The sequence below is a fragment of the Cupressus sempervirens genome, chromosome 4 (genome assembly GCF_028749045.1).
Source record: "Cupressus sempervirens isolate cs-2001-9-10 chromosome 4, ASM2874904v1, whole genome shotgun sequence".
In the NCBI taxonomy this organism is placed as follows: domain Eukaryota; kingdom Viridiplantae; phylum Streptophyta; class Pinopsida; order Cupressales; family Cupressaceae; genus Cupressus; species Cupressus sempervirens.
Window position 1 is genome coordinate 418,274,085 of NC_143121.1, and position 6,538 is coordinate 418,280,622.

Here is a 6,538-nt window from a genome sequence, read left to right on the forward strand (position 1 = left end):
TAAGAAGGTAGAATATATCTTACAACTTTCAAATATATCCTTACCATAACATTTCACCCTTTAATTGAATTTTTGTCAAAAAATCATTTCTAGCTAATGTATGATTAAGTTACACATTTATGGTTGAAAATTTTTGGTAAACTATTTTCCTTAAAAGTAATTGAGCATTTATAATTTTAAAGTGCACTTTGTTTTTTATTTCTAGGAGCGATATGCTGATCCCTAAACTTTGGCAAGCAACCTGCATGCGGAAGGTTTTAAAGGTGTTTGGATGATTGATCCTGGTAAAAAAAATGAGAAAGGATATTATGTCTATGATAGTGGATGCTAGTTAAATGATGTATGGGTTCTAAAGGTAGATGGTAATCTATATGTAAGTGGGTATTTCTGTAAGCAGTGGTTAAAAATGTGACATATTATTTGTATCTTTAAATATTTAAAAGTTGATAACTTGATACATTGGATATTATTGGTAGGGGAAGTCTAGTTTGGGTCGTGTGTTTTCCCTATTTTTACCCAAGCCACAACTCAAAAATGGTGGTCAAAATTAGTTAGCAGTTTTGTTTCAAATTTTGTTGATAGTATATGGAATGATATGAATAAACCTATTGTTTTCTAGGTAAACTAGAGAGAGAGTCATGAAGTATATTTAGTTATGATTGTAGTATCTATGATTGTTTTTAAAATTTTAGGTTGTTAACTTATAAGACAACAAAAAATGAGAATAATGGAGATTTTTTTTTGGAGTTAATTACTTTGGAAGATGTGATGCTATACAGACTGTGAAAAAAGCTATGCCTAAAAGTAAGATCCATAGAGGGGATAAATAATTGGGTGGATAGTAGAAGCATTCTTACTACCACAATGTTATGTGTAATGTTGATGCAAAGTAATCTTGTATAAACCATTCTAATATTTTGTTGGAAAGGCCTCAAGTAGGTTCCTCCATATTTTATTTATTTTTGGTTAGTTATGGTAGGATATGACACATTGATGGCAAGGTCCACATTTGAAGGAATGCTACTAGCAAGTCCCAACCAATGACCCTTTATTTTAACCAGATCTAGATACATAGGTAGTCAAAGACATGATGCAACATGGACAAGAGATAATTTTTCAACTTGGAAACACCTACATATGAGTATTGCCATGGCCTTGAATCTGGTATGTGTCTTTAGTTTCATCTCAATTGCATAGTACTCTATTGTTTAAATAGTTATGATTGAACTTCAAATGATTATAAGTCATCACTCTCAAGAAGTGAATCCCTTGACAAGGTTTTTGATACATGAAACTAATAAGTATGTAAGGAAGCTTCTTAAAAAGGCCAAAAATCCATAGAGATGGAGATGCAAGCTGAGTATATCCAAGGAAATGTTTTAGGATGTAAGATGAATGCAACAAGAGGGATAGGTGTAGATTTGTTACCAAATACACTATACAAGCTTCTAAAAAAGTACATATGAAAAGCTCATTAAGCATCCATTTTATCTTATTGGTGTAGGATAAAAAATACTTTCTTAGTTCCAACTTCCTCTAAATCTCTCAAAACAATTTTTATCATATTTTGTGCACTTCAATGCAAAACACCCCTAGAAACAAACATTTTAATGATACCTACATGCATGCATTCAGGTATTCCTATTAAGAATTGATCCAAAGAATGATATATGATAATGAAAATCTATTAGAAAGGATAGGAAATTGAAAAATTACAAAGTATCATTAATTTCTCCAGTGAAAGGAGATGTAAAGTTAGTACTCTATATCTTAATGTTCATGAAATTTGTGATGGATGTCTGTGTTTGTGGCTTAATGCTTCTTCTTTTATCTATCTTTATTTAGTTATAAAACTAGCATGCATCTAGTGGTAGTAAAATGGTAATGTGTAACTATGAAGTATTACATTGGAGAAGGTTCGAGGAAATTAGCTATAGTCCAAATGTGTGTTTTTTTGTAGTCACATTTTGGATAGAATTTTTGCTGTTATATATTATCATGAAAGAAGTAATTATAAGCATTTCAAACTTGTGTTACAATATCATTGTCTAATGCTTGAGAAATGCATATTATGATTGTTGAGGTAGAGTTTTTCCTATTATTTTAGAAGATGATTTTTTTTGTTTTCATTTTCTTTCCTCTTGACTATGTTTTCCCATTGCATCCTATATTTTTTCATATGTGCACCATTTAGCCCTTGACAATGGTGGAGATCTTGAGTGCACCAATCTTCCTATAAATTAAATTCTATAAAATCAAGTTTAACTTGATAGTTTTGTTTGTTTATTTAGATTATATTTGGGAGTCTATTTGAGGTCTCCACCCTTTGGATTTTTGCCTTGGGATTATCTTCCCTATATTTCTTCCTTGGAAAAGGCCTAGCAATATACTAAAGCTTCACTTACAACTCTTTCCTTATGGCAAAATTTTTTATCTAGTCTTCAAGAATGAGGTAATCACAAGAAGGTTTTGGCAATTAACTGAGGAATTGAGTTAAGCTCTAGATACCTTGCTCGATAATTTACTAGAATTTTTCGATGAAGTTAAATAATGGATTGAACTAACGCACCTCCAATTAAAGAGATCCTAGGGGAGAGATGATACATAAGATATTGAAGTTTTCATGGATATTATGATTTCCCTTTCACATAAGTATAATAGAAATATAGATTCTATTGTTCTATAAAGGCTAGTAGACATACTTTAGCTATCCACTATTCTTGATTCAACAATAGAGTTAATAGCACTAAAAAAATCTCAAGAAAGAAAGAGGTAGTGATATGGGTGAAACTACTGAACATGTAGTGACATGGGTGAAACTACTGAACATGTAGTAAAATTGTTATCATCAAGTGATGCAAAGATTTAGGAGCATCTAGTGACTACCCTTCTATATTTATCTATTCATAATAGTAAAAAATGATTGATTGTTTAAGAAGGAGTCATTAGTTATGTAATAGAAGTCTTAAAGCATGGTAGCACAGAAGAAAGAGAAAATGTTTTTGTAACTCTTTCTAGCCCATCCATTATGGACAAGAACATGATTATAATCAGAGCCTCTAGAGCCTTCCCTCCTTTGGTTGATCTACTATGTGATGGAACACCAAGAGGGAAAAAAGATGTTGCTACTCCACTTTTCAATTTTTCAATTTATCAAGGAAACAAACCTAGGGTTGTTCGGACTAGAGTTGTCCCTTCTCTAATGGAATTTCTTGTTGATAAAAAAATTGGAATGGTGGATGAGGCTCTCTCTATTCTCACAGTACTTGCTACTCATCAAGAAGGCAAGATTACTATTACAAGTAAAATGTTGTATGTATTCTTGTTGATTTGATTCATTTAGCCTTGGCTTGAAAGAATGTTTTTGATTTTCTTTCCTTGGATATAAATGACTCCTTACATTTATAAATAAAATTTTAGGTTGGTGTATACAAAGATTTAGTTGAAATTTCTTGAAATAGCACTGCTAGATCTTGATGAAAGGAAACCACTCTTCTAGATCTCATGAGTAAACAATAACATGTTCCATAAGTTTGACTTTGTGTTATTTTGTTCCCATTATACACCCAATAGATGAACTCATATTTTATGTAAAAAGTTCATGCTCCATTTTTAATTTGGTATTGTTTGGTACTACTAGATGAGCAAAGACTATTTTACTATTTAGACTAAATGTGCAAACCTAATACAATTTTACTATTTAGACTATTTACCATTGTGAGCTTACCAACAAGAATGAAAATTAAAAATCATAGTACCTATCAAAATGTTAGGATCCAATTGCATCAAACTCATCTATAAAGATGGCACAAGGAAATTTCTCTTTTGCAAGCTGAAATACATCTCGAACAAGTTTTACACCATCTCCAATAAACACCTAAATTGCAAATGTGTAGGCAAGAATTAGCATTAGTCACTCTTACAAAGAAAATGTAGATTGAGGAGTTTTTATGTAACTAAAAACATCATTACTTTTGGTTACAATTAGAATCATTAGTATGAATAATACCTCATTGTGACAAATAATGTCAAATGTGTTCTACTTGACTTCAAGAAACTCTATCATAAAAAGTGCAAGCTTAAACTCATTTTGTCATGTTTATTTTAAATTCAAAGCTTAAAACTGTCCATTATATTATATTAGATGTACCTGGGAAATTTTTAGTGGAAGATAGAGAATGCCATAAAAAAAAGCTATGTAGAGAAGTGCAACCTATGGAGAAGAGTTACAACCATCAGCAATACAAAACCTCAAGAACACAAAATCTCAACAAGAAAATAGAAGTATCTTGTTCAAGTGTTTGGAACTCATGAAATATGATGTTGGTTGATTAGGGTCCCAAATGTTGTTGCTAATTTGTTAAGGATTTTCTCAAATGGGTCTAGGAGAAAAAAAGAGGCATATTGGTGCCATTTTCTATTTTTTGAATGACCACCTTTATAGCTCTTAACAAAATGAATGTATGTGCAATTTCACACTATTTTTGTAGTTGTAAGATTTAATATTTTACCCTTATTTAGAAGAAATAACATACCATATTCATCGATCAAAGCATCATAATCATAACTTGTAGTAATAAAGGGGCCTCTTGCTATACGACCAAAGTTGGTTCCTCCATGATACTAAAAATTATGCAACATTCTACATATGATGTTGATGAAAGAGTTCTTTATTTTTAATGTTGTATGCTCCAATAGGTATCTCACATCATTCACATAATACAATTTTTAATTATTTTTAACAAAAAATGTCTTTCTTCCACAAAAGGTTTTTTTATAGCCACAAATTCCTCTGATGTGCACAAGAAATTGATACCATATAATAATTCTACATTGTGCAACCCTTTTGAAATAAGCATGCAACACTAAATGCCATGTTGTTCACAGGCCTATATGGTGTCACACCCCCAAATTCTTGAAACTTGTAAATTAAATCACTAATATATGTTAAAAAATTGTTCTACCTAATATATTTTAAAGATGTAATATACCTATAGATGGAGCATAAATGGAAATGAACAACTTATACATTGATTATCTAAAGAGACATGTTTTGGGGTTGAAAATCAATTTGTATGTACCAGCCACTCTAATTTTTTGTCCAAATTTTTGGCTTTTTGTTAGACTTGGGAGTAAATATGTCACAATAAAAACCATTGCAAGTATTTATTTGCAATCCAAATATACCACTGTATTGTTTTTATAACCAAATACAACTTTTTATATCTTACAATTAAAGTTTCAAATTAATTGGATTTGATTTGTGTGGTTCAACATGAAATTGCTTAGGTGGTTCGCTTTATAAAACCTTTATCTAAAGGTCCCTCACATTATAATTTTAGATAAATGAAATTCTAAAAGTGGAAATGAATTTGAATAAGTGAAACAAAACTCACAACTGGATCAAGAGCATCTTCCTATTTGCACATTACCTAAGGGACACATGTATTTTGTCCAACAACCATAGATGTTGCCCATTTGACATATGATTCTCTAGATTCTCCATAGTAGAATTCATCAATTTGATACTCATTTTCAATCTACAATTAATATAGTAAGCGTGTAGACTTAACATGATCAAAGCACTCTTCTTCTCAAGAAATTTTTATCTAGAGATTAGAAGGTAACTTGTATCTTGCAAAGGTTTATGATAAATTGGTATACTATTGCAAAGTTTTAACCTATGAAAGGTAAATAGATACAAATATGAGACAAGAAGAATATTGTGAAAACCTTATGTTTCATAATTAAAGAGGCTAGAAAATCCTCTTTTAAGTGGAGCTTGAAAAACATTTTTGGTCATTATTGTTTTTATATTGTTAGAAAATGTAGCACCTAGCCCTTCAAATTTCCAAATGTAAATATTGCATTTAGTTGTTCTCAGTTATACATGACTGAGTATATTTCATATCTATCAAGAGTTGGACATACATCTTGAAGACAATGGATATAGTCATATTCCAATAAAGACAATCCACCCTATCTATTTTATTGTGACAATTACAATGTGAATTTTCATATAGTAGTTAGGTTCTTGTCTCTTTTATTTTACTCATAACTTTTTTGTTCATACCTATACCATAGAGTATCATCCCATCATTCTAGAACTAAAATGAATAAAATTGATTAATTAATGAAGGTATGTTAGTTTGAGCTTCACTTGGTTTCGAGAATATTTTAATATTCTCTACTTAACAAGGCCAACCACGTGAAGGTGGAAGCTCATCTAGCCTCACCCCCTCCCCCTAACATCAATCTAAATTCCCCATTAACATCTAATTACATAATTCCTTCATTCATTCATCCATTTATGAACTATAACATTCAATCAATACAATCACATAACATTCATTAATATGATATAAAATTAATTAATACACAATACTAATCAAGACTTCATTAACACATAGCAATATTCATTAAAATGACATAAAAATAATATTAATTTGCAAAATTCATAGATAATTACTTAAAAAAATGTTCTTTCATTATCCAACAAAGTTTATCAAAGAGCATTTAAAAAATAAATCATTTCTTC

General features: G+C 30.4%; 2 pseudogenes; both read left to right on the forward strand.

The window, feature by feature from the left end:
• The first annotated feature begins 1,621 nt into the window (after positions 1–1,621).
• On the forward strand, positions 1,622–2,807 carry LOC149561826 (U-box domain-containing protein 15-like; annotated as a pseudogene).
• Positions 2,808–2,809: 2 nt separating this feature from the next.
• Positions 2,810–3,531, forward strand: LOC149561827 (uncharacterized; annotated as a pseudogene).
• Positions 3,532–6,538: the final 3,007 nt, after the last annotated feature.